Source organism: Benincasa hispida, chromosome 9 (assembly GCF_027475165.1).
Source record: "Benincasa hispida cultivar pf3 chromosome 9, pf3_genome.v1.1, whole genome shotgun sequence".
Taxonomy (NCBI): Eukaryota; Viridiplantae; Streptophyta; class Magnoliopsida; order Cucurbitales; family Cucurbitaceae; genus Benincasa; species Benincasa hispida.
In genome coordinates, this window is record NC_143486.1 from 82,218,270 (window position 1) to 82,238,702 (window position 20,433).

The following is a 20,433-nucleotide window of genomic DNA, read 5'->3' on the forward strand; positions in this document are numbered from 1 at the left end:
AGAACCCGAGAGAGAGAAAGAGATGCAAAAGAAGATGGAATTTGGGTAGGGTTTGGGTTTTTTTTTCAGCCTAATTTTAGAAAATAATTTGGCAAAATTGGCAAAACTTTTTCAACCAAATTGAAAAGCCCAATTTATAGAAAAAAGTCATGCAATAATTGCATGAACTAAATCCATAAAAGCCCAATACCTATAATCCACTATCTTAGTGGGCTTAATGTCTCCACTATAAGCCAACACCTAGCCCACTATATTGTTAGTGAAATTACCCAACAAAAGTTTGGATTTTCCCACTAACTTTAGTCAAAGGGTAAAATAGTTATTTGGTCAAAGTAAGTCAAAATTTTGACTTTTTATGATTCTTTCCATATTGACTAATTTTGACCTCCCGAGCATGAATCCGCATTCATTTTCTCAAAATTCAAATCATATTTGAATATAAGATCAGTCAAAGTTTGACTTTTCAAAGTCAAAGTCAACTCTTTGACTTTTTGCATCTTTGACCATTCCCATTATTTTCGAGCTTCCGAACATGAACGTATTCATATTCTTGATATTTAAATCACATTTAAATATTAAAGTTGTATCTCTAAACTGAAAAATCCGACCACTATATCACATATACTTATTGGTTTCTCTCTCTTCACCTAATTCGAACAATTCGAATTTTTCTATCATACTGTTCTAAGTTTATTCCATATGAGCTAGTAGGGGAACCTAATGGACCTATAGATCATGGGCTCCAACGATCCGAGATTAACTAGCTAAACTCTTTAGACAGAGTTAATCAACATTCGTTAACTAACGGGTCATTCTACTATAGTCCCATAGTTGCACTCCCCTCACTATAAATATATTTATGTCCATTTGATATAACCATGATTAGTAAGCTAATCCTTCACTGGTTGTTCGTGATCTCGGCCGAGTCATAAAAGTCGTTTTACCCCCAAGACTACATCTTGTTCCTTAAGTTCCACTGATCCTCTAATGAACAATTGGTTTAAGGTCCAACCTATAAACTGAACCCCTCTCGGGCCAAGGAGAGGGTGGGGCCCCTTGTTCAAGACCTGGATTCAGTACTAAAGGGAACAACCTATCTACTATCCCTATAATGGGTAGGAGTGAATTTCGTCTTGCATCTTATGTTCCCAACTATCCATCCGATCTTACCCCTGAAATGGGAGGCTTATTGGGCCAGCGATGATTATCTGCCCTCACCTATGCAGATCTAAGGATAATTCTGAGTGAACAGAAGTTCATAGTTAGCTCAGGATTAAGATTAAGTTACCTAGGTCATCAATTAACGAAATAGTCAGTTTTATACATAAAACGGCATCTAGAACATAAAAAGGGACTATTTCATGATTCAATCTTATACAAACTCATTGCATAGGATGCCCCCACTCACATATCTCTATATGAACGATTCAGGATCACATCGTTTGTACTAACTACAAAGTGGGCCGCATCCATAAGTCCCCAGAATAAGACGTCCAATCTTATTCATATACTATAGACCATTTTTGCTATATATTTGAACTTGATCCACATTTATGTCACTACATAGAGTTCAAACTATATTAAATAGCCTCAGGACCTTAGTTTATTAGATTCAAGATTACTATTTCAATAACAACTTTATCAAAAAACAAAACAGAATATGTTTATTAATTTACAAACTACGAGTTTTAGGACATAAAATCCAACAAACTCCCACTTGGACTAAAACTCCTAATGGAGTATCACAATGTTGAATTTAAGCGAGAAACATATGAGTACAATAAAAATATGAATACAATAAACTAGGGCATATACCCAAAAGTTCTTCTACTAGTCCTAGTTTACAAACTTCGTAGACATAGACTCTGCAAGTGACATTCAAACACTTTAGCCGTGAGGGCCTTTGTAAAAGGATTAGCAATGTTTTGCTCAGAAGATATCTGGGTTACTACAACGTCTCCATAATGTACAATCTCTCGGATCAGATGGTATTTGTGCTCAATATGCTTGCCGCGCTTGTGGCTTCTTGGTTCTCTTGAATTTGCAACTGCACCACTATTATCATAATATAGAGTGATAGGCATATGTATATTTGGAACAACTTCCAAATCTGTCAAGAATTTCCTCAACCATACTGCTTCCTTTGTTGCTTCACAAGCAGCTAAGTATTCAGCTTCCATTGTGGAGTCCACAATACAGTTTTTCTTCACACTTCTCCACACTACTGCTCTTCCATTCAGAATGAACACTGATCCCGATGTAGAGTTTCTTGCATCTTTATCGGTTTGAAAATCAGAGTCAGTGTATCCAGTAAGGATCAAATCCTTAGTATCATATACGAGCATGTAGTTCCTCGTTCTCCTAAGATACTTGAGGATATTTTTAACGGTAGTCCAATGATCATATCCAGGATTGGACCGATACCTACTGACTATCCCTGCCGTGTAGCATATGTCAAGTCTAGTACATAACATTGCATATATCAGGCTCCCTACTGTGGAAGCATAGGGAATGCGTCTCATATCCTCAACCTCTTGAGGTGTCTTAGGACATTGATTATTTGACAAATGAATTCCATATCTGTAAGGTAATAGACCTCTTTTGGAATTCTGCATCTTATACCTAGACAACATTTTGTCTATATAAGTTGCTTGAGACATGGCTAGTGTTTTGTTCTTGCGGTTCCGAATAATCTAAATCCCGAGAACATACTGTGCATTTCCTAAATCTTTCATTTGGAACTGCGTTGCTAGCCATTTTTTGATGTCAGTTAGGTAATCTACTTCATTCCCAATGAGTAGAATATCGTCAACATATAAAACTAAGAACGCTATAGTAGAATTGACGATCTTCTTGTAAACACAAGGCTCGTCAACATTCTGTTCAAAGCCATAAAATTTGATCGCAGTATCAAATCTTATATTCCAAGATTTAGAAGATTGTTTCAACCCATAAATGGATTTTTGAAGCTTACAAACCTTTTGTTCTTGACCTTGTACAATAAACCCCTCTGATTGAGCCATATAGATACTCTCCTCAAGATCGCCATTTAGAAAGGCTGTCTTGATATCCATCTGCCAAATTTCATAGTCATAAAAGATGGTAATGGATAAAAGTATTCTAATCGACTTAAGCATGGCAATGGGAGAGAAAATTTCTTCATAGTCCACTCCCTTTCTCTAGGTATAACCCTTTGCCATAAGTCGAGCCTTAAAAGTCTGTACTTTACCAACTTGGTCTCGTTTTCTCTTGTAGATCCACTTACAACCAATTGGTTTTACATGATTTGGTTGATCTACAAGTTTTCAGACAGAATTGAAGTACATAGACTCCATTTCGAGATCCATGGCTTTGACCCACTAATCACGGTCCACATCTTTCATCGCTTGTTTATAGGTCGATGGATCCTCTATGCCGTCATCAGGTATGACGACTTGTGTTTCTGTTAAACCCAAGTAACGGTCAGGCTGATGAATAACCCTCCCACTACGTCGACGCATTCTCAACTCTTGAGAAGGATGTGACTGACTAGATGTACTAGTTTTATTTACTACTTTAGTAGATGAACTAGCTCTATCTGTAGCATTTTTGGAAATTTCATTCAATACTAGTCTACGTCGAGGTTAATGACTTCTTATGTGGTCTTCCTCTAAGAATGTGGCATTTATCGATACAAATATCTTATTCTCTTGAGGATCTTAAAATATACCAACTTTTGTTTCTTTTGGATAACCTACAAATAAGCATTTTTTTTAACGACGTTCCAATTTTTTAGGATTTTGCACCAACACGTGTGTCGAGCATCCCCAAATCCTAAAGTGACATAAACTGCATTTACACCCTTTCCATAGCTCATAAGGTGTTTCTAAAACATTTTTAGAGGGAACGTTATTCAAAATATAGACAGCAGTCTCTAATGTATGTCCCCAAAAGGAATTAGGTAACTTAGCAAAGCTCATCATTGAGCGAACCATGTCCAACAAGGTTCTGTTTCTTCTTTCAGATACACCGTTCTACTAAGGCATATTAGGTGCAGAGAGTTGTGACTTGATTTCATGTTCTATCATATAGTCCTGGAATCTTAAGTCCATGTACTCCCCACCTCGATCTGATCGTAGTGTCTTAATTGTTTTACCTAACTGGTTCTCAACCTCAGCCTTATATTCTTTGAACTTTTCAAAAGAATCAGACTTGTGATGCATTAGGTAAATATGACCATACCTTGAATAATCATCAATAAAACTGATGAAATATTCATACCCATCTCGAGCTTTGACATTCATCGGTCCACAGAGGTCCGAATGTACGAGCTCTAAGGGTATTGTGGCTCTAAGACCTTTTCCAATATAAGATCTCTTAGTCATTTTTTCCTCAAGACAAGACTCACATGGAGGTAAAGAATTATCTTCTAACTGATTTAGGACTCCATTCTTAACCAATCTCTCAATCCTTTTGAGATTTATGTGGCCAAGTCTTAGGTGCCATAGATAGGCATTAGAAGAAACTTTTTGTCTTTTATTCTAAGTTTTGGCTATTCTAAACATTCAGTATTTAAGACAAATTTTGCTTTAGTTGGTCTTAACTTATATAAGTTGTTTTCAAGTATAGCAGAACAAATTTGAATACCTTTTCTGAAAATGAACGCTTCATTAACTTCAAAAGATATTTTGTACATTTATTCCAGAATACAAGCGATAGATTTCAATTTCCTCTTCATAAGAGGTGCATACAAAAAATCTTTTAAGTATGATATATCTATCGTTGAAAAACAACTTCAAGTCTCCCACTGTTTCAGTCGAGACAACCTCTCCTATTCCAACCTTGAAGGTGATCTCGCCTTCTTCAAGCTTTTTCCAGGAACTAGTTTCCTGAAAAGAGAAGCAAATATGTTTAGGGGCTCCTGAATCCAATATCTAGGTTGAGGTATCATACTCCACTAAACATGTTTCAGCAACTAGTAAATCATATTTACCTTGTGCTTCTTTCGAGGTAGGGGCCTGAGGACATTCCTCAGTTAAGACAAAACTCAGGTCATCTATTACTAATGTTGAATTCATATTTGTTTTCCATGTTGAGTAATTATCACCGTTTAGTTTCTTGGAAGCTAAGAGTTGATCTAAAGAGCTAGTCATGCTGAAAAGAAACATATTCTTTTTAGTTAAAAAAACATTAATCTTTTAAATCCAATCAAGTTTAGCAAAAAAACTAATAATGTACCATTCATTATTATATTTTGCAACGATATTTCAATGGTTTAGAATAACCTCCACCGAGGGGTGATCGACTATTCCTCTGTTAAACCAAGACTATCTTGACTAGATACTATCACCAGAATAACTCTTATTCCTGTAGTAACTCAGTTATCGCTACTTGGTCAAGAATTTACTAACACTTAGTAATTCTCGTAAGCGTGACCCTCCATTTTCAGACCTCAAAGATCGGAATCATTATGCTCCTGAAGTTGGAAAGACAATAATGAAAACGGACCTGAGAGACCCTATCAATTTCTAGAGTTCGCGGAGTTTTGAATCCTATAATACAGCCCTCCGATTGGTAAGGTCGCTCCAGGGCAGACATGCAGGTGCATTGTAGGAATCTCATGGTGCGACCTAATGGAAGAGACCATAGGATGTGTTGACATACTTCCTTCTTCCACTTACTATGAACAACTTCCCCTATTCACCTTAGTATTGACTCATGCAAACACTCTCCGAATAGAGTCCGCTCCCAGGGTGGCCCAAAGCCAAGCATGAATCTCACGGTATGAACTCTTAGGAATACTAGAGCTAAAAGTACATTACTTCTCTCCAGCTGAAGTGTTCTAGACGGTTAGTGTATAAAATACTTAGCGATATATTTCGGCTAACTAAACATATCCTAAGTCTAGGTGATTCATACGAGTATAACTTTTATACTGGATTTTTAACCTACCTAGGTGATAAACAAATTTTATTACCTCACACCACTCATTCATGCTCATAAAACCGGTTTAACCTAACTCAGACGCCGGCTCGATCTCTAGGTAGTAGGTGTTTCGTGAACCGTCAACTTAAAAACCTTTAATCTTAGTCATCTTATCTGACTTTTTGTCAAGATCTTGTCGGGTGAGTTTTCTTGTAACTTCGGTTTTACAAGATATCGACCTATTTTCTATGAAAATTGGGATTGCTTGATGGTTAACCCTAAATGAGCATGCATCTTATCTTTGTTATAGATTTTAGAAGTTTAGGTTATTTTATAACAATTATAAAATAAATTATAACACTTATAACCCTAGAGCATTCATCTATAACATGCTTCCTTCAATCAAATATGTTTTAATTTAACACTTATATTAAAACTAAGCATGCATAGTATATATTTTATAACATTTATAACATATAACAAATGCATGTCACATGCTTTTCCTATGGTGGGGTTTTAAAACTATATGGCATACTATATGCATACATAATCAAACAACATTATACATCACATGCATAATAGGTAAACAACACTAAAGTGGACCGATTTTGGCATTAAAAACAAACAAATAACTAATTTATTACAAAATTCAGCAACCAATTTCCCAGAATCGGCTTCAAACACTTTGAACCATCTTGAACCGGCCAAAAAACTCTCGAACTGGCCCAAAAACTCCCGAACCGGCCCAAAAACTCTAAAAATCAAGTTGAACTGGTCAAACCGGCTCAACCAGGTCAAACGGACCGGTCCAGACCATCTAAACCGACTGGTCAATGCTCGCTGGCACAGTCAACGAAACATAGTTGGGTCGGGTCAAACAGAAATCGCGGTCAGGGCGGCGCGTAAAACAGTTTCGAACCGGGTCGTAGAACAGAGCGGGTGGGCGCTCGGGTTGGATCCGGTCGGGTAGGCGTGCGAAGCCAAGCGCACGTGCGAGGCTTCTCCGAATTGGGTTGGATTGCTACTCGGGTCGGGTCTAGGAGCTTCTCTCGGGTCTGGGAGCAAAATCGGGTCTGTGAGCCATTTTTCTCCAATTTTGCTGTTGTCCTCTCTCCCGGAATCAAGAAATTACAGCCTATTTTCTACTCTAATGACTCCAAATTTACAGACCCTTTTTCACACATTAATGCTCATAAACATGTGAGCAATTACAAATTTCCACAAGAAATTTAAAGAAAAACAATGCCAAAATCATAATAAACCCACTTTCGTTCATATTTCATTCAACACTTGAATAGAAAGGAAAAAACACCCACCAAAAGCAATTGAGCGTAATTAAAGCATTCTCTAATACCACATGATGGAACACGAGATATATGCAGTGGAATTAAGATCTAATTACATTTTAATTGCTTTAAACTTAAAGGAAAAAGCATGCAATTTGAAGGAAAAGAAACAGTAATTAACTTACTTTTAAAGCTCCCAAAAATTGCTTTTCCTTGCTGAATCTCGACCCAAACTCTTGCGAACCACCACTAGAATTGACCTACTATCCTCTGGATTCAAAACCGGATTGTGGGACCCAATGGATGAAGAACCCGAGAGAGAGAAAGAGATGGAATTTGGGCAGGGTTTGGGTTTTTTTTTTCTAGCCCAATTTTAGAAAATAATTTTGAAAATTGGCAAAACTTTTTCAACCAAATTGAAAAGCCCAATTTATAGAAAAAGTCATGCAACAATTGCATTAACCAAATCCATAAAAACCCAACACCTATAATCCACTATCTTAGTGGGCTTAATGTCTCCACTATAAGCCAATACTTAGCCCACTATATTGTTACTGGAAATCTAATAAAAGTTTGAATTTTCCTACTAACTTTAGTCAAAGAGTAAAATAGTCATTTGGTCGAAGTCAAACTTTGACCAAAAAGTCAAAATTTTGACTTTTTATGATTTTTTTCCGTATTGACTAATTTTGACCTCCCGAGCATGAATCTGCATTCATTTTCTCGAAATTTAAATCATATTTGATTATACGGTCGGTCAAAGTTTGATTTTTCAAAGTCAAAAGTCAACTCTTTGACTTTTTACATCTTTGACCATTTCCATTATTTCTGAGCTTCCGAACATGAACATATTTATATTCTTGATATTTAAATCACATTTAAATATTAAAGCTATATCTCTAAACTGAAAAAACCTGACCACTATATCACATATACTTGTCGGTTTCTCTCTCTTCACCTAATTCGAACAATTCGAATTATTCTATCATACTGTTCTAAGTTTATTCCATATGAGCTAGTAAGGAAACCTAATGGACCTATAGATCATGGGCTCCAACAGCCCGAGATTAGCTAGCTAAACTCTTTAGACAGAGCTAATCAACATTCGTTAACTAACGGGCCATTCCACTATAATTCCGTAGTTGCACTCCCTTCACTATAGATATATTTGTGTCCATTTGATATAACCATGATTAGTAAGCTAATCCTTCACTGGTTGTTCGTAATCTTGGCAGGATCATTAAAATCGTTTTACCCCCAAGACTACATCTTGTTCCTTAAGTTCCACTGATCCTCTAATGGACAATTGGTAAGGTCCAACCTATAAACCGAACCCCTCTCGGGCCAAGGAAAGGGTGGGGCCCCTTGTTCAAGACCTGGATTTAGTACTAAAGGGAACAATCTATCTACTATCCCTATAATGGGTAGGAGTGAATTTCGTCTTGCATCCTATGTTCCCAGCTATCCACCGATCTTACCCCTGAAATGGGAGGCTTATTGGGCCAACGATGATGAGCTACCCTCACCTATGCAAATCTAAGGATAATTCCGAGTGAACAGGAGTTCATAGTTAGCTCAGGATTAAGATTAAGTTACCTAGGTCATCAATTAACGAAATAATCAGTTTTATACATAAAACGACATTTAGAATGTAAAAAGTGACTATTTCATGGTTCAGTCTTATGTAAACTCATTGCATAGGATGCCCCCACTCATATATCTCTATATGAACGATTCAGGATCATATCGTTTGTACTAACTACAAAGTGGGCCGCATCCATAGTTTCCCCAGAATAAGGTGCCCAACCTTATTCATATACTATAGACCATTTTTGCTATATATTTGAACTTGATCCACATTTATGTCACTACATAAAGTTCAAACTACATTAAATAGCCTCGAGACCTTAGTTTATTGGATTCAAGATTACTATTTCAATAACAACTTTATCGAAAAACAAAACAAAATATGTTTATTAATTTACAAACTACGAGTTTTAGGACATAAAATCCAACATTCGTGTTGTGTAGCGGTCGTGTTGTTCGAGCGTTCGAGTTTGCTATGTTCGAGCGTTCGTGAATAAGGAGCGTGGAGACGAGTCTACAAACGTGCGTAGAGATTTCTCCTTGTTCATTTGTATATTCATGCTGTAATTTCTATAATGAATGCATAACCATTTGTCTCTATTTACAACTATAATTTGTAATGTTCATACATGATTGTAATTTGGAATGATATTTTCTGCTACTCATGGAAATCTTCGTGATCGATTTTCTTCAATTGGTATCAGAGACGCGATGCTTTGCCCGAGCGGTTCAAGACCCGGTTCGCCTTTATGAACTAGAGACTCCTTGTCTTTGTAATAGTTAGCTTTAATTTTTTGTGATTTTAAGGCAATTTTACCCAGTTCATCAACATTGATTTTTTATACATGTGATGTATGGTGATTATATGCCAAAGTGTTTGGTATATAGTTTAAAACCCACCTTAGGTTGTGCAATTATTCGTGCATCATGTATTATAAATGTTATAATCGAGCATGAAGAAATTACTTGAAAGCATGTGCATGCATTATGAAATATAAAAGTTATATTTTGCATGCAGTGAGCATTATCATGCATCATCCTTTTATTATAAGTGTTATAGTCTAAGGGTGAATGGAAGCATGTTTTGCTTGTTTCATTGCTGTTTTTGTATAAGTGTTATATAAAAGAAGTAGCAATGAATGGACAATGTACTGAGCATGACACTTAGGCTGTTTATAAGCGTTATGAATGCCTTATATGTGTTAGCTTAGCATTATGGTGTTCGTTTCCATTTATAAGTATTATAAAGGAAATTAGACCTAAAACCAATAAGAAAGAGTTGCATGCGGACTTAGGGTGAACTCAAGTTTTTTAAAAGGGTTTTAAAATTGGATTGAGATAGACCTAAGTTTCACTGGTTCTAAAGAGTTTAGTAACCTAGATTAATCTTTTAAAATGGGTTTATTAGGATTATATTGGTTGGAATCAAAGATTAAATTTGTTTTAAATCTATCTATAAGGGACTTTTTGTCGAAGGCGGGTTTTGACTAGGTTGGAGTTCTTAAGTTGACGGAAACGTAACACCCCTACCTGGGAACCTACCCGAAAATGTGAATTAGATAGATTTTCAACAAACATGCAATGATTTGGTAAAAGACTCTGTTAAAGAGTTTAATGGATGATGATCAAAAGTTGTTTAACTATTCAAGGTAAAAGTTACTCTAGGACAAACCTAAAAGTCACTTAGTTAAAATCCTTAGTTGTGTTTTTTCTAAGTAAGTTAAACCCTAGGTTATAAAATACTCAGTGGGAGGAAGAGATGTATCTGATATGTCAATGATTCCACTCACGTTTCTCCCTGTATGTTCACACCATGAGATTCATGCTTGGCCTCGTGGTGCCCTGGGAGCATCCCCCTTTGGATGGTGTTTGCATGAGTCAATATCAATGTAGACTGAGAGAGTGTTTAGAGTAAGTAGGTGAAGGGTGTGTGTCAACACGTCATATGGTCTCTGTCATTGGTTCACACCGTGAGATCATTCTATACTCCCTCGTAGTACCCTGGGAGCGTTCCCCTTCAAATGGGTTTTGTGCAGTTGGTCAAGATCAAGGTGAACTCCAGAAATAGATAGGGTCGCTTTAAGTTTTGTCCCAATTGGATTTTTTCCCTTCGGATTGGCTTTTTGGGGCGGACCTCTAGGGCCTAAAATGGCAGGTCACATTTACGAGAGATTGTTAAGTAAGTTAATGATCTCTTGGCCAAATCAATGATGGCTAGTCGTTATAGGAGCAAGAGTTGTTCTGGTATTAATGACTGGTTGAGAATTTCTCAATTCAGATGAGGGATAACTGACCTCCCTTCGACGACTTTTGTCCTAAACCTTTGAAGCGTCATTGCAAAACTAGATGTCACACGGGGTTCATATTAGTTTTGTTAAAACCTTATTGGATGTTGTTTTGTTTTACAATGGGTATTTGCTTAAAACCTAACATAGGTCAATGTGTTTGTCTTTTCAGCAACTTGTTAGTATTTCCGTTTAAAGCTGTTAATATGATCGACTACTTATAGTGGAAAGAATCGTGTGAAACGTATTTCGTGGCAAACAACCTCGATCCCACTACTCTCCAAAAGAAGAAACAAGACAGTAAATCTAATTTATTGGTCTTGGAGACGTGTTTCGTAGAGAATGATGATTCTCCCTGGATCCTTGATTCAGGTGCTACCAATCATGTCAATTCCTCTTACTAAGGATTCAGTTCCTAGCGAACGTTGCCACAGGGAGAGATGACTCTTCGAGTCGGTACTAGTGAAGTTGTTTACGTTGTTGCTGTACGCAGGCTAAGTTATTTGTTGACAAGAAACGTTGTCTGTTACTGGATAATGTTTTTGTAGTTCTTCATATTAAGAGGAACTTAATCTTGGTTTCTTGTCTCATTGAACAAGGCTATACTGTCTCCTTTTCTAATAATAAAGTGTTTATTTTCAAGAATGGAATGGAGATTGGTTATGGTTCAATGGAAAATAACTTATATGTACTAAGGTCATTAGTCATAAAATCCTTGTTTACCACTGAAATGTTCACTACGGCAACAACAGCTAAAAGACCAAAGGTTTTTCCTAAGGAAAACGCCCATCTTTGGTATCTTAGGTTAGGTCACATCAACCTCAATAGGATTGAGAAGTTGGTGAACAGTGGACTTCTAAAGAGTTTAGAAGAAAACTCCTTGCCGAAATGTGAATCATGCCTCGAAGGCAAGAGACCAAATGACCTTTTACTGGAAAAGGTTACAAAGCTAAGGAAGCCTTGGAGCTTGTACATTTAGACCTCTATGGTCTGATGAATGTTAGAGCTCGGGGTGGGTATGAACATTTCATCTCTTTCATATATGACTATTCAAGGTTTGGATATCTCTACCTAATGCAACGTAAGTCTAAAGCTCTTGACAAAGGAGTATAAGGCTGAAGTTGAAAACTTGTTAGGTAAAAAGATAAAAACACTACAATCTGATCATGGTGGAGAGTATATGGACCTCCAATTCCAAAACTGTATGATAGAACATGGGATTGCATCCCAACTCTCGGCCCCTAGTACACCTCAGCAGAATGGAGTAAGCTTCTTTTGCGTGAGATCTCTAGTGAGACTGAGACTGCTAAGGGTTTAACAAGAGTTGTTGAACAGGCCGATAGATCAACAAGAGTTGTTGAGGTCGGAACGTCTAGTCAACCAGCTCAAGAGTTGAGACTGCCTCGACGTAGTGGGAGGGTTATGAACCCACCGGATCACTACATGGGTTTGACTGAAGCCCATAATGTCATTACGAATGATGGGGTCGAGGATTCGTTGTCTTTTAAGAAAGCAATGGAGAATGTTGACAAAGATGAATGGGTTAAAGCCATGAACCAGGAAATGGAGTCTATGTACTTCAATAACGTCTGGGAGCTTGTTGATCCACCTGATGGGATAAGACCTATTGGGTGTAAGTGGATCTATAAGCGAAAGAGAGGTGTAGATGGAAAGGTGCAAACCTTTATTGCTAGACTCGTGGCAAAGGTTATACCCAGGTTGAGGGAGTTGACTATGAGGAAACTTTCTCACCTGTTGTCATGCTCAAGTCTATCAAGATTCTCCTGTCTATAGCCACATGATTATGAAATATGGCAAATGGACATCAAGACTGCCTTTCTTAATGGTAATCTTGAAAAGATCATCTATATGACTCAACCAGAGGGGTTCATTGTTCCAAATCAAGATTAAAGAGTTTGCAAACTTAATAGGTCCATTTATGGGTTGAAACAAGCATCTAGATCTTGGAACATCAGATTTAACACTGCTGTCAAGTCATTTGGCTTTGATCAGAACGTTGATGAGCCTTGTGTTTACAAGAAGATCATCAAAAACTCAGTAGCTTTCCTGGTACTGTATGTAGATGATATCCTACTCATTGGGAATGATGTAGGGTATCTGACTGACATTAAGAAATGGCTAGCTGCCTAATTCCAAATGAAAGATTTGGGTGAAGCACAGTATGCTCTAGGGATCCAGATCATTCGGGATCGTAAGAACAAACGGTTAGCCCTGTCTCAGGCATCGTACATTGATCAAATGTTGATCAGGTACAGGACGTAGAATTTCAAGAGGGGTTTGTTACCCTTCAGGCATGGGATCATTTTTTCTAAGGATCAATGTCCTAAAACACCTCAAGAGGTTAAGAAGATGAAATGGATTCCCTATGCTTCAGTTGTAGGAAGCTTAATGTATGCAATGTTATGTACCAGACCCGACATTTGCTATGCAGTAGGGATTGTCAGTCGATATTAGTCCAATCCAAGATTTGATCATTGGACGACAATCAAGACGATCCTCAAGTATCTTTGGAGAACGAGGGACTACATGCTCATATATGGAGATAAGGATCTGATCCTTACAGAATACACGGACTCTAACTTTCAAACCGATCGAGATTCTCGCAAATCGACACTGGGGTCAGTGTTTACTCTAAATGGAGGGGCTATAGTCTAGCGAAGCATCAAGCAAGGATGCATCGCAGACTCCACTATGGAAGCCAAATACGTAGTGGTTTATGAAGCAGCTAAAGAGGTTGTTTGGCTAAGGAAATTCCTTTTAGATTTGGAAGTTGTTCCAAATATGGATTTGCCTCATACTATTTATTGTGATAACAGCTGGGGGGTTTGTGGCAAATTCAAAGGAGCCTCGGAGTCATCATCGGGGTAAGCACATCAAACGAAAATATCACCTGATCAGGGAGATTGTGAATCGCGGTGATGTAATAGTCACGAAGATCGCATCAGAGCACAACGTTGTGGATGAAGGAAATCGGACTCGAGATTTTCATGAGCAGCGGAAATAAGATTATTCCAAATCACAATCATGAATGAACATTACATTTACTGTCGACTTCAAAACAAGCGGTTAGAAATTACAGTATGAAAAAACTCAAATGAACAAAGAGCAAACTCTACGAACATTTAAAGATGCGTCTCTACGCTCCTTTGCGCACGACCGCTCGAACAACAGTAACCTCGAATGCTTGATCTACATGACCGCAACACAACACAAACACTTCATGCTCGTCCTCAACGAATGCCTCGGCCATGAACTCCTCAGCAACAGCACGAACGGCCTCTACAGTACCTCGACGATGTCGAGTTGAGTATGACACCACCAAGAAGGCTACCTTGGTATTCTCAGTGTGAGAATCCAGAGGGTGGGCTCTGTTTGAACTTGGTATGAGGCAGAGAAAGGAGGAAACACCGATCGTGTATACGACTAGGCAAGTGTGAGATGGCAGAGACCTATCGTATAGGTCGATGCCCAATCATTTAGCTAAAGCTAAGGGATTGTCTAGCAAAAGCTATGCGATCGTTTAGCTCGGTATGTCACCTACAGACACTACACGGTCGTTTACTTTGGCAAGTGATCGTCTAGCAAAACTATGCGATCGTTTAGTAAATACTGTACGATCGTTTAGCTCGTCCAAGTCGTCGTTTAATAAATCTATATTTACTTGACGACTCCGTGAGATTCTTTTGTGCAAGAGAGAAATCTCAAAAATCTTTTATGTAAAACTTTTAAACAACTTGTAAATCTTTCTAAAATTAGGAAAACTAATTTCCTTTTATCTCACGGTTACCATGAATCCAATAACCACCCACTCAATTGGTTATTTAAAGAAAAAGAATTAATTATCAAATAATTAATATTATTATAAATATAAATGATAACCAATTTATCATACTATATTTATAACCTATAGTTTTAATATTTCATCTCATGAAACATATAAACCATAGTTCTTTTTCTATTCCATGGTACTTAATGTAAATCTCATTTACATCAATCCTCCACTAGATGTATCTCATACCGATTATATCATATATAATCAAAATACCTCTTGTTAATATGAACCTTTCAAATCAACACCAAGTACTGATCCTCAACTGAATCCATTGAGCTACCAAGGGGATCTCGTGGACCTGTAGCTCGAAGCTCCAACGGTACGTGAATAACTGACTAAACTCTTTAGTCAAGGGATCCACTATCCGTTAACTGCTAGACACTCTACTAAATACCGACAGTTGAACTCTCCTTACCACAGATATATTATATGTGCATCTTAACCAATCAGTAGTGCGACAACCCTTCACAGATCGCTAGTAAGTACAGCTGGGCCAATAACCGTTATGCCCCTGTAGTTACATCTAACTTCTTAAGTACCACTGATCCCTCTAATGAACATAAGTCAACTATGAATGAGTCCTCTCTTCCAAAGAGAAGATGTGGTCACTATGTTTAAGCCTTAGAATCAACCCTTAAGGGAGCAATCTCTCTACATATCCCTACTTCAGGAAATGAGTGAGTTCCATCTTGTGGATTGAGTTCCCATCTTTCAGATTAGACAAGTTCCTAAAAATGTAGGCATGTTGAATTGGCAAACTGGCCACTCTGACCCATACTAATCAAAGGACTGCCCTCAAAGGCAAGAGTTCCCAAAACACTCAGGATTGAGGTTGTGTCACCTATGGTCGTTTAGATGAGATGCAAATCTCTAGTATCAACAACGTTATATACAGAGTCTAGTCATCTCGTGGTCCAGGTCTTAGAAAAACTCTTTATATAGGACACCCCCGCTCGCACGTCTCCACATGAATGGTTAAGATCTATCGTCTGTAGTAGTTTATAACACTTACAAACCTCTACAAAGTGGGTTGTATCCTTAGTGTCACCAGGATCAGGTATCCACCTTAATTCTTATATTATAGATCTATTTAGGTTATCACTTAAGACATGATCCACTTGTATATCACATATACATGCTTAAGTTCACATAAGATAACCAAGGAGTTTTGTTTATTAGATGTGAGTAAATGCCAGAATTAAATAACACTTATTTTATTCATTAAACAATGTGTATCTTTACAAAATAACGAGACTCCAGGAGAATTAGGACACCAATCCCAACAGTTAATCCCTTTACAAAGGCCCTTATGGCTAAAGAGTTCGAGGGTCACTTGGAGGGTCTAGGTCTGTGGGACATGTGACATCTTGTCTAGGGCAAGTGGGAGATGATACTAGGGTATGCCCTAATTTATTGTATATTGTATTGTACATTAGTCTCCCGAGTCATTAGGACAAGTGGGAGATTGTTGGGATTGGTGTCCTAATTCTCTCGGAGTCCCGTTGTTTGTATTGATACACATTGTTTGATGAATAAAATAATTGTTATTTAATTCTGGCATTTACTCATATCCAATAAATAAAGCTCCTTGGTTATCTTATGTGAACTTAAGCATGTATATGTGATATACAAGTGGATCATGACTTAAGTGATAATCTAAATAGGTCTGTAGTATAAGGATTAAGGTGGGATACCTGATCCTGGTGACACTTGTTAGCTTTAGGGCTTTAATCAAACCAAGAATTTTGATGATAACAAACTCAGATTTTTTGTAGTAATAATTTCAGTGTCACTATCTTGTAGAGCTCGAAAAGACGATTCCAACGCAATTTGAATCGCTCAAATCGGAGTTCAAACGAGAAAGTTATAAGCAAAAAAAGATTGGAGAGGAAATTCAATGTGGCAGTGACATGTGGCACCTTGCTGACGTGGCACACAAACAGTCAATATTGATGACGTGGAAGCTGACGTGGTGAATGTCGTGATGCCCCAACCGGTCACTTTTTGCTGGCGTGGCACATGATGTGGCAGTGACGTGACGACCGTGGACGAATGAGATAATGATAAGTGGCGTCACCCAGCTTCACGCGCAGACGTGCACGTGCGGCGATTTCTTCACAGAATGCGGCATGTAACGCTTAATCTCCTCCCCTGTGCACATGGTGCTCATTTCATCCGGCTATTTTTTATTTTTATTTTTATTTTCTTATTTTTCTTTAATTTTCTAATCCAATTTTCTCCAAATTCTCACCAAATTTCTGCCTTTTCAAATTTGATTTACTTCCTAAATTTTCATCCTTCAAATCCTTTTTATTCTACAAATCTCAATAATTCCAATCTTTCAAAATTTCTTTTCAAATCCTTTCCTTTTCTATTTTTATTCAATCTCTACCCTTCATTTGCAATCATATCCAATGGTCAAAATTTATCCTCCTCGCCTATAAATTCGACTTGATTTTACTCTTCATGGACACATCAAAAGCTATCAAGTCTTAAGCTCTCAATTCTCTCTACTCTCAAATTCTTGTCCTCTTTGCTCCTAAATTGGCCTAGAGTTATTTTTGTGAGTTTTTTTTTTAGTGCTCAACTTGTGTATTTAGCCTTCAAGAGGTAATATTGTGAGATTTTCTTTTAATTTTTGGGAATTGTATTAAAGTGTGGGTACACCTTGGGTTGTGAGAAAAAGAAATTGTTTGATCCTGAACCAGTAAAAAGGATCTTGGGTTTCTCTTTAGCCTAGGAAAAAAAGAGTTGTGTGTCGGTTTGGTCCTCACCTGCAAGAGGATCACTTAGTGAAATACCCAAGAAGGAGTCTTGGAGAGTGGAATAGGTAATTTGCCGAACTACTATAATTCTCGGTGTTTTCTCTTCCTCTCTCTCTTTGATTTTTTGTTTTCAAATTTTTTTTTGCTTCTTGTCTTAATTATTTTTTTAATCTTTCCAAATTGCATGATTTAATTTTTAGTGTGTTATTTAAATTTATCCTTGATTAAATTGTCTTTAAATTTGAAGTTATCATAGCTTGCATGATTTAAGTTTTGTCTTGCATAAATTTTCTTTAATCAAATTAGTGGGTTAACTTTATTGAGCATTGTTTGAAGATAAAATTATTTTTTAAAAAAAAAAAAAAAAATTGGTAGTCAACCCTATTCACCCCCCCTCTAGTGTTGCCTTTAGATCCTACAACACTACGGATATGGCTCGCTTTGTAGAGGTTTGCAAATGTTGTAACCTACTACAGATGGTAGATTCTGACTATTCATGTGGAGACGTGCGAGCGGAGGTGTCCTATACAAAGAGTTTGTATAAGATCGAACCACGAGATGACTAGACTCTATATATAACGTCATTGATACTAGAGACTTACATCTCACCTAAACGACCATAGGTAACACGACCTCAATCCTTAGTATTGTGGAACTCCTGCCTTTGAGGGCAATCCTTTGATTAGTATGGGTGATAGTGGCTAGATTGTTAACTCAACATGCCTACCTTTTTGGATCTGGGAACTGGGAACTCAATCCACAAGATGGAATTCATTCCTTTCCCAAAGTAAGGATAAGTAGAGAGATTACTCCCTTAAGGGCTAATTCCAAGGCTTGAACATAGTGACCACATCTTCTCTTTGGAAGAGAGGACTCAGTCATAGTTGACTTATGTTCATTAAAGGAATCAGTGGTATTTTAGGAGTTAGATGTAACTACAGGGGCATAACGGTTATTGGCCCAACTGTACTTACTAGCGATCTGTGAATGGTTGTCGCACTTCTGATTGGTTAAAATGGACACATAATATATATATGGTAAGGAGAGTTCAACTATCGGTCTTTAGTGGAGTGTCAGGCAGTTAACAGATGGTGGATTCTGTGACTAAAGAGTTTAGTCAGTTATTTACGTACTGTTAGAGCTTCGAGCTACAGGTCCATAAGGTCCTCTTGGTAGTTCAATGGATTCAGTTGAGGATCAGTTCTTGGTGTTGATTTGAAATGTTCAAATTGACAAGAGGTAATTTTGATTATATATGATATGATCGGTATGATGTATGAGATACATCTAGTGGAGGATTAATGTAAATGAGATTTACATTACGTGCTATGGAATAGAAAAAGAACTATGGTTTATATGTTTCATGAGATGAAATATTAAAACTATATGTTATAAATATAGTATGATAAGTTGGTTATCATTTATATTTATAATAATATTAAATATTGGATAATTAATCATTTTTCTCTAATAACCAATTGAGTCGGAGGTTATTGGTGGTTCATGGTAACCGTGAGATAAAAGAAATTTTTTTTCCTAATTTTAGTAAGTTTTGAATGTTGAAAAAATTGATTTTGAGATTTTCTCTCTCGCAAAAGGAATCTCATGGAAGTTGTCAAGTAAATAAGGATTTACTAAGTGACAGCTTGACCAAGATAAACGATCATGTAGTGTTTTGTAAGCGATAGACACGGAACTAAACGATGAGCTAAATGATCGCTTAGCTTTTGCTAAACGATTGGGCATTGATAGGTTTTAGCCATCTCCCACTTGCTCAATCGTTTACATGATTATTGTTTCCTCTATTATTCTACCTCATCCAAGTCCACGCAGAGCCCACCCTCTGGATTTTTACACCGAGAATACCAATGTAGCCTTCTTGATGGTGTTATACTCTACTCGACACTGTCGAGGTTCTGTGGAGGCCGTTCGTGACCGAGGCAATCGTTGAGAACAAGTGTGCTTTGAAAGTATTAGAGATTCCTAGAGGCATACCGTGTTGTTCGAGCGTTCGAGGTTGCTTTGTTCGAGCATTCATGAGCAAGGAGCGTGGAGACGAGTCTACAAAAGTGCATAGAGATTTCTCCTTGTTCATTTGTATATTCATGCTGCAATTTCTGTAATGAATGCATAATCGTTTGTCTTTGTTTACGACTGTAATTTGTAATGTTCATACATGATTGTAATTTGGAATGATCTTTTCCGCTGCTCATGGAAGTCCTCGTGATCGATTTCCTTCAGTTTATAATATTTGAACATTAGTACTTCCTATAGTTAGGTAAAAGAATTCGAGGGTTTACATCCTATCTTCTTAGTTTTGGCTCTTTCAACATATGGTTTCTCCTTGTCTACTTTTCCAAGTGTTTTAAGCACACTCACCCTCCCTATTGTTCAAATATGCATCCAACATGTCCCTATCAAGTCATGCATCCAACATCTAGGAGGTGAAAACTTTTAGACTTCCCTAGGTGTGATGCTTTTGCACATGTTCCCGAGACAAGTATTTCCTTTATCTACAAGGTAAGCGCCCAATATGCCTCAACCATGCATCCAACACTAATAAACTAGAATAATGAGTTGAGCTTGTTCATGCTCCCAGATAAGGTTGAGCTCTATCATTTTCCTACTAACACTTAGTCAAATTTCTAATCTCTAATACCATGCATCCAACCCTCACATTTCCAACCTTCTCCTACTAACTGTTAACCAATTTTACTCCTCATTCTTTTCACCTCCTAGTCCCAACACATGCT